The following is a 9,371-nucleotide window of genomic DNA, read 5'->3' as shown; positions in this document are numbered from 1 at the left end:
GTGTGTGTGTGTGTGTGTGTGTGTGTGTGTGTATGTGTGTTTATAAATATAAATGTGTTTTTACCCTGTATTTATTTTCCATTTTGCTACTTCTCTGATTTTAAATACAAAAAAAAACGCATTCTTTGTGAACAGCTCCTTATTTTTCCTTTGATTCAGTTCTATTCTCTTTAGTTAATGACTTTGGTATCTTCTCAAAGATGAAGATGGTCTCAGGAAATCCCATTTCGAATGTAAACACAGTTTTTATTAGGAGGGGTGGTTCTCTTTAAAGGAATCTGAAATGCTTTACGGGAAGAATGCTTTTAAGAGTAGATAACTTCCAGATTGCCTCTCTTGTTTTCTGTTTCATCTGATGTCACTTTTGGGAAATATTATTTGAGACAGCAAACTGTTAACTGGAAAAACAGCAGTAAAACAATTTGTACCAACAAAATGCTGCTTGACAACTTTGAAATAAATAAAAAAGTTTGGGATTTTTTTTTTTTGGCAAGCTCATTTTGGCCCATGTTTTCTATTTAATCATCGGACATATTTCTGTGGCATGATCATTTTGTTCTATTAAAATAAATTGCACAAGAAATGGCTTTCTGGCTCAAAGGGGCTCTCGTGGGAAACAGGGCCGTTTGTTGTGTATGAGGCTTTGTCATTGATAGACACAATACTGGCTTATGTCCCATTACTGTGACCAGGAACATACTTACATGAAGTTTTAAACTTTTTTAAATTTAAACAACAAATACAATATCAAAATGGCCTATTCACTTGCTGAGCTTAGTAATTTTGGCAATTTATTTATTTTAACTCATGAACTGTCTGACCTTCTCTAGTGGTGCAAAAACCACAACAAATGCTTTTATAGTTTTTGTAAAAATCTCACAAAGGGAGAAATATAATCTTCTTTTCTGTTCCAAGGGAAAGCAAGCATGGACCATTAAAGGCAAACAACATTGGTTTATTGTGAGGAGGATTTGGTAAACCAGTCACAACCATTTAAAATTGTGTAGACAGAAATTGTGAATGATTACCAGACAGTCAAAGAGTTTTGTTAAGACTAATCTTCAAGTAAGCCCACAAGTTGAACTCTTTGCTCAAGCAGTTTTTTTGTGTGTAACAAACTACACTGGTATCAGACCTCGAATTCTGTGAGGAACTGTCACTGAATGTCAGAGGTAAATTATAAACATAACAGAGAAAGTTTTCAACAAGCATAGTCAATTTTTCTTCTACATGCAGTTCTACAAAAAACAAGTTTGTGACAAGAACAGCATTTCTCTCTCTATTAGACGTCATGTCATCACTTGTCGCTTCTTGTTTATTCTGCTTGGGCTGAACTCTCCCTCCTGATTTCATTTCATCTCTTGTTGTTTTTCATTTCTTGCTCTGTAGATATTATTACCCCACTGTATCCCTTTGAGACCTGAATATGTATAAATATATTGCAACTTGTAAACGTTCATGTAGGCCTACAGTTGTAAAATGGTTTACATGTAGTGATGAGTCAAATTGAGATTATATTCTATGGCTCTACTCTGACTATAAAATGGATTTCAGCTGTCATTTTCTTTTTAACACATTGTTGTGTTTCAAACAACTTGGTTATTGATGCAAACATTGATAGTCCAACCATCAGCATGATTTTGAGGGTCATGCTTTGATACAACAGTTCAATACATAATTGATAAATAATCATAATAAATAAATAATTATATTTTAGACATAACATTAACAGTTTTTACCAGTTCCAAAAATGGTCATAGCATAATTAGCAGTTGTGCATCTCTGAGCTACAAAGTTCTGCATATGACAAGTGGAAGAAAAAAAATAAAGATATTTTGTCCACAAATTAAGTCCACTTATTAATTTGTGGCCATATTTTATTAAAGGGGTCATATGATGCGATTTCAATTTTTCCTTTCTCTTTAAAGTGTTACAAGCTCTTGGTGCAAAAAGAAGATCTGTAAACTTGCAAAGACTAAAGTCTTAAATCCAAAGAGATATTCTTTATAAAAGTTAAGAGTCTGTATATATACAATATACTGTATATTGTGCTGCTTCACAGCAGATATTCTTTATAAAAGTTAAGAGTCTGTATATATACAATATACTGTATATTGTGCTGCTTCACAGCAGATATTCTTTATAAAAGTTAAGAGTCTGTATATATACAATATACTGTATATTGTGCTGCTTCACAGCAGATATTCTTTATAAAAGTTAAGAGTCTGTATATATACAATATACTGTATATTGTGCTGCTTCACAGCAGATATTCTTTATAAAAGTTAAGAGTCTGTATATATACAATATACTGTATATTGTGCTGCTTCACAGCAGATATTCTTTATAAAAGTGTTAATTTGCATAACACCGCCCAAATGTTCACGCAAAGAAAGAAGGCGTAACTTTTATTCTCGCTGTTGCCGCCGCTGCCATGTTGTGGAGTCGCTGTGTGTTTCGTTGTGAAAGCGAAACTACTTTGTTTGGCCCTCCAAAAGAGGACACGACTAGAAATCAGTGGTTAAGTTGTATTTACAACACTGTTCCAGAACAGTTCAACCCAAATATTCAGATGTGTGCAGCGCATTTTATGGAGGATGGATGAGTATCCTAATGCATCTGTGGCACAAATGCTGTTTCTATAAAGTTGGGTAGTTCCAACTTTGCAAGGACAGTCTGGCGCTTCTAACTCACAGCCTGTAAGTACGTTTTTTTATATTTAAATAATTTGCCAATGATGATTCAAACACGAGTTTTGAGCAGTGTAGAGTAGCTGTTTGTTGCTTCTCTGCTCACAAATGCAGACATGGTTTTATGTTTACGCGGCGCGATGCAACGCAACGCGTAAAAAGACAGTATAAGTCATTATAATCCGTAATTATGTCCCCACTGGATGCAACAAATGCCTCGTTTGTAATGGGTTTTATTGGTTTTGTCTCGTCTAGTGATGTCCGGATCGCGAACGAATCGTTAACCGGATCTTCTTAGTGAACCAGTCTAACCAGTTCACCAAATCGAACTGAATCGTTTGAAACAGTTCGCATCTCCAATACGCACTAATCCACAAATTACTTAAGTTATTCGGTTTATAAATGTGCCTGACACTCCCTCTGATGCGAAATAAACCAATATCCTGTTATTACTCGTTATTCAGTTACTCCTAACAGTACATTGACTGAACTGCTAAAAGAGAACCGATGATGGGATGTGCACGAGCAGAGCAGCTGGAATGAGTTTCGTCCTGCTGGGACATGGCATCACAGTATGGTAGGGGCGTAACATTTCCGTCACACGCTTGAGGTATTCGGCCAATCACAACGCACTGGATAGCTGGCCAATCAGAGCACACCTCGCTTTTTTAGAACTTTGATGAGCTTGGTAAAAATCTACGTGTTTCAGAAAGGCGGGGTATAGAGGAGAAACAATAATGTACATTATATGGAAAATAATGTGCTTTTTTAACCTTAAACCGCATAAACACATTGCATTACACCAAATACACAACATAATGTTCTTTTTAGCAACATCATATGACCCCTTTAATTGGTTAACACATTTAATTTAAAGGAAAAATTCACCCAAAAATTTTAATTTGCTGAAAATTCTGACGGCAAACATTCACTGCAGAGGATCTATTGGTGAGCAAAAGATGTAATGCTAAATGAATCCAAACCTTTTTGATGAAGAAACAAATACATATACATCATGATGTATCAACAAGATGTATCACCTATACATCTTGGATGGCCTGAGATTGAGAACTATTTTACATTTTGGCAAATTGGTGGCTAATTCGTATCAATTACTACCGTCTAAATCATAAGTTTCCATACATTCTGCTTACACACCAGGTTGACATGTCATGTGCAAGGCCCCATATACTGAGCATCACATGTTTTGTTTGCATGAATCAGTGTGTTTGAACAAATTGGTTGATTAATTTTATGGTTTTATGAATTTGTTGCAATTGGTTGCTCTTTTTTATTTTATTTTTCCATTTTTTTCGTACAATGTGCTCACACCTCTGTTTTAGTACGAGTCAGATTGTACAAACTCATACAAAATCGCCAACTCGTAATTCATATGAATACTCACAACAGCCTGTCTGGAACATAAACATGGACAAATGGAGTGATTTAAGCAGCCAGTCCCAGTCCCAGTCCCTCTTGGAACACCAATCGGCCAATTAAATTTAAAGACCTAAAAAAGGTTTACATGTAAAGTTTAAACTTGAAATTGGAAACAAATGTATACTTTGTATTAACAAGTCAAATTAGTTCAGTTTTAGTCCAGGTATAATAAACTAAACATCACTGAACCTTCTTGTGTGGTCTTGATGAATTAGATCATTGTGTTATACAGCAGAATCCACATTCCCCCCCGGAATCCACAATATTGTTTAGATACACAACAGAAAAGAGTTGGCCTTGAGCTATGTCTGCATGTGTGTGTTCTGTGAGTGTCAGTCCCCCACAGTCCAGTTATGCTCTAGAAAAGTAGCACGTGCCTGAAGGTCGATGCGGCCCTGTGTCCTGCACGCATCCAGCATCAACCAAAACGAACCACTTAACTTGAAGAGTCATTTCCAGCACATCCCTTTGAAAACAAGTGGTTTGATCCCTCTCCACAGAGTTGTGCCACAATCTCAGCACTGCAGTCTGGAGAAAACGGAGACCATTAACACAGCGGGCAGTGACAGTCTCTATTATTTCTTTTACTATGAGAAAAATGTGGCCTGGGGAAGCAATCACACTCCCTTCAAATGGTGGCGTATGTTTTTTGTCATCAAGCTGGCCTACATTTTCATGCACTATAGAACTATAGTAAGGCTTTTTCTTTTCCTGACCAAAATTTTTTATATATGCTAAATATGTTGTCAATAAAATAGGCTTAATGTTGGGTTAATTACAAGCCAGCGCTGGGTTAAATATGGACAAACCCATGTTTAACCCAACCTTCTGAGTAGTTTTATTTAACTCAACTATTGTTTAAAAATTACAATATTGCTGGCTTAAAATGAACCAAAAATAGGATGTACATTAAAAATCAGACACATTTACTAAAGGCATCAGCAATAATCAAAATGTGAATATTTTAAACAATTTAAAAATGATTATTAGTTCATTATTATTTATTTAACTTAAGAAATGTTCATTTCCAACTTATTTTGGGTTCATTTTAAGCAAGAAAGAAATGTAAAGTAAAGTAAATAAATAACTAAATCTTATTGGAAACATATTTATCACAAATGTTAAAATATATATGAGCAATTTATTCTTTCATTATATTACTTATATATATATATATATTTATATATATATATATTTTTTTTTTTACATTAAAAATATATCTGAATATCAGGTCATCATCCATCTTTCTGAGGAGGAACAAATGTGTTGCTTAATCGTTTCTGAAAAACAAATGTGAGCTGATCCAAAGAAAACTAGGCCATCAAGGTCTGCTAAGCTTAATGGACTTTTTGTTAGTTTTACATAAATACTCTGTAATTGTCAGTGTATCTTGCTTGAGGTGTGAAACTTGTCAAGTATTTTATTTATTTACTTTAGAAGCAGAAAGAAAACTTCATTTTAGAAAAGTAGTGACATGCTGTCTGAATGGATTAAGTGCCCAAAAAGGGATTTCACCTAAAATTACATCAGTACATCATCACTTTGAAGTCTGTAATTTATGATTAGTGCAAAATTTAATTTTCTCTATGATTCCGTAATGTTGACACATTGTCTTATTTCATGCCTCCCCCCTCGCTGGTCTACTTTAAGGTGTTTAAGCTTAGCTATAGGATTCATTCCCTTAAGGTGGCTTGTCTAATCTCCCGAGAAGTAGTTGATGAAATTTTCGGTTTTCATTTTGACCGCATTTTTTGCCTTCAGCAACTGGGACAGTGTACAGAAAATGCCAGTTTTGAGGGATGACTGGCACTCGTTGATGTGCAAGCATTAAGTTTTCATCACCTCAAACCTCTGTCTCGCAGGTTTAGCAGTTTTATAAACAATCGTACAGGTGTGGTGAGGACCAGGTGCCCTTCACCATCTAAAGATCTAGCACATGTCATCAGTTCTATCAGGTGTACTGTGCTTTGATGTCTTTGGAGAGTTCTTCCTCTGTTGAAGCTGATCTGTTATTTGTTGTGAGGCTGTCTTTGGCAGCAGCTTTGACTTGTTTTCATTTTAATGTTGATTCTGAGTAATCCCAGTACTATCATCACCGTCAGGCTGTTATTTTCTGAGGATTTTGAACAGAAACCACACCCTAGAGAAGCATCTTAACATCTTACAGTCTTCCAAGTTTGACTGTTTTAGGGCAAGCGTTGTTTTCATGTCTATTCTTCAAATAAATCAGAATAATGATCACTTTCTGACCAAGTGCTAGAACTCTTGTTATGCTGCTGGTCAGGGATGGTCAGGCTCCTTACTGACCTCATGACTACATTGAGATCATCATTCATCAGGTCTGCTCATATGATATGATAATACTTGATCTGTAGGGGGTCATTTGAGGATCAATGACAAATAACAGTGTTCACAATAAAAGAAAATATTTTATGTTTTAAATGCCAAGTTCCAAGTAGAAATGTACTCTTCATGTTGGTTTCATATGGTTTTGAAAAACTGACCTTGCTTTGTCATAAAAAGCTCCAATTATCTGATATTCTAAGATACTTAATGACCTTGAGATGAAGTTATGAGGGTCTGCAGGGTCCTGTTTATGATATTTAATACTGTTTTATATTTATTTTTCTTTTCACGTTGGCGGCACCACATGACTTTGATTTGGTGGACAAAGGTTTTTCAAAATATTAATAAGAAGTGAAAAAAGTGAAGAAAAGGAAGAAAAAAAAAACAGAAATAAAGCATCATGCCAAACAGGGTTTTCATTCTTTAATAAGGTATTTCTGCATTATGATGTCAGGACAGTTTTATCATGTATGTATTTTTTACTTTCCAAAAATATGAACAATGAATTTTAATTCAGAAATGAAAATCATGCTTATAATGTAAGTGGAATATTCGCATCATTGTATGTATGAATTTCATTTTAATGTATTTTATTTATAATCCAATTCATGTAAGTTAATAGATCCCCCAGAGGTAAAAAAAATAAATTAATAAATAGCATGTCACTATCCCTTACATCAATACCATATTTTGGGGGCTCGTACGGGATAAAATTGTATGTATGAATTTCATTTTAATGTATTTTATTTATAATCCAATTCATGTAAGTTAATAGATCCCCCAGAGGTAAAAAAAAATAAATTAATAAATAGCATGTCACTATCCCTTACATCAATACCATATTTTGGGGGCTCGTCCGGGATAAATCTCTCTCTCTCTCTCTTTTTTTTCCTCTCGTAAAACGCCCAGTTAAGTAAAGATAGAGTGTATGCAGCAAAATGGAATTTGATCTGTTGGCATTTACACTTGCACCATCTATCGGAGGTTTTAATCGGTGCAGGAAAAAAGATTTGATGTTAATTCAAATTCAAATTCACTTTTTAATTCAAATCATTTGGCCATGATTGATTTCAGTCAGTCTTTAAAATGTAAAAATCAACTAGTCTGGATTGGTAATATTTACCCATTTAACCCATTTAATCAGCATTTTGAGTTCAGGAGGAAAGAAATCTGGTCAGCTTGGATGGATGTCAAAAAGAAAGTCTTTGAATAGAACTGGTACATTAAACCACATCATTAGCATACAGGAAAGAGAAATAAAGAGCAGAATCACAGAATCATTAATCATAAAGAGTCTGACAGTGCCGGCAGTAGAATGATTGATGATGAGCCAAGATAAATTTGATCCCTTTTCACATCACTGTCTGGATTTGTCACACTTATGAACTATGATTTGTTTAGTACACAAAATAAATATTTTGTCAGCCATGCAGACTCAGAGAAGATGAATGATGCTATAGTCAACCAGGGCAAAAATTAACTTCAATGAAAATTATTCTGGACTGACAAATGTTGAAATGTAATTTATGTACTTGTAATAAATTTTTAGTCTTAATTTTCCTGTAGTTTTAGTGCTAAAACCCTTTAAAGATGTTTTGAGATTTGAGAGATTTATTCACACAGAAGAAAGGATATTCACACTTATAAACCCCGCTTCTAACCCCGTGTAGAGAGGAACGTTTCACACTTGTAATTTAGACACGGGTTAGCAACGCTTTTTAACCAGGGTTATAAAAGACTGCTCCTGAGGGAAACCAGCAGCAGCGCATTTGCAGTGTTAACCCTACATTGCACCGTCAAACTTGTACATTGTAAAACGGTGCAACAGAAACCCAGTCGCATGCCTCATAATAAAGTCCTTTACACAGTCACAGAAACACAGTGCATTGTTTAAACTGTCGTTTCCACATTTGAGGGGAAAAGTGTTAGATGGTGACGGAAAACACGTGAATTGGGATGAAGAATGAACTGTTTTATTCTTAACTTTATAGTGTCCTTTCAAGAAAATTTGACAGTACAGTCGGTAATATAGGCGTAATAAGAGGATATGCAATGCTAGATCCTGTTATCAGGTCGGCAAATATGAAAATTAGAATGTTAACCCGGGATTTAGGAATGTGAGAAATGTCAGTGTGTGAACAAATGTTTAAAGGGATAGGTCACCCAAAAATGAAAATGTTGTCATTATTTACTCACTCTTCACTTGTTCCAAACCTATATGAGTTTCTTTATTCTGTTGAATACAAATGAAGATATTTTGAAGAATTTTTCTGTGTGTGTGTGTGTGTGTGTATGTGTGTGTGTGTGTGTGTGTGTGTGTGTGTGTGTGTGTGTGTGTGTGTGTGTGTGTGTGTGTAAAACCCCCATACCTGTAGTAAAGCTGAATAACAGTCCAAAAATTATATCAAAGGAACTGTCTGGTCTGATCTGATCTATTATACTGTACAATACCACTCAAAAGTCTGGGTTCAGCAAAAAATATAAATAAAAAAATTAATGTTTTAAAGAAATTAATACTTTTATTTAGTAAGGATGCATTTAATTGATTGACAAATGAATGCTACAGATTATTTTTTCAGATAAATGCTGTTCTTTCTTTTTATTTTCAACATCAGCAAGGATGTTTTGATTGATCAAAAGTGATAGTAAAGACGTTTATAATGTTAAGAAAAAGATTTCTACTTTGTATTTCTTTTGAACTTTCTATTCATTAAAAAGAATCCTGAAAATGTATCAAGGTTTCCACAAAAATATGAAGCAGCACAAGTGTTTTTAACATGGATAATAATCTGAAATGTTTCTTTAGCATCAAATCAGCATATTAGAATGATTTCTGAAGGATCATGTGACACTGAAGACTGGGGTAATGACTGCTGAAAATTCAGCTTTGCATCA

This window comes from Sinocyclocheilus grahami, unplaced genomic scaffold (genome assembly GCF_001515645.1).
Source record: "Sinocyclocheilus grahami isolate Dianchi unplaced genomic scaffold, SAMN03320097.WGS_v1.1 scaffold1280.1, whole genome shotgun sequence".
NCBI classification, from domain to species: domain Eukaryota; kingdom Metazoa; phylum Chordata; class Actinopteri; order Cypriniformes; family Cyprinidae; genus Sinocyclocheilus; species Sinocyclocheilus grahami.
The sequence above is the reverse complement of the archived record's forward strand: the minus strand, read 5'-3'. Positions refer to the sequence as shown.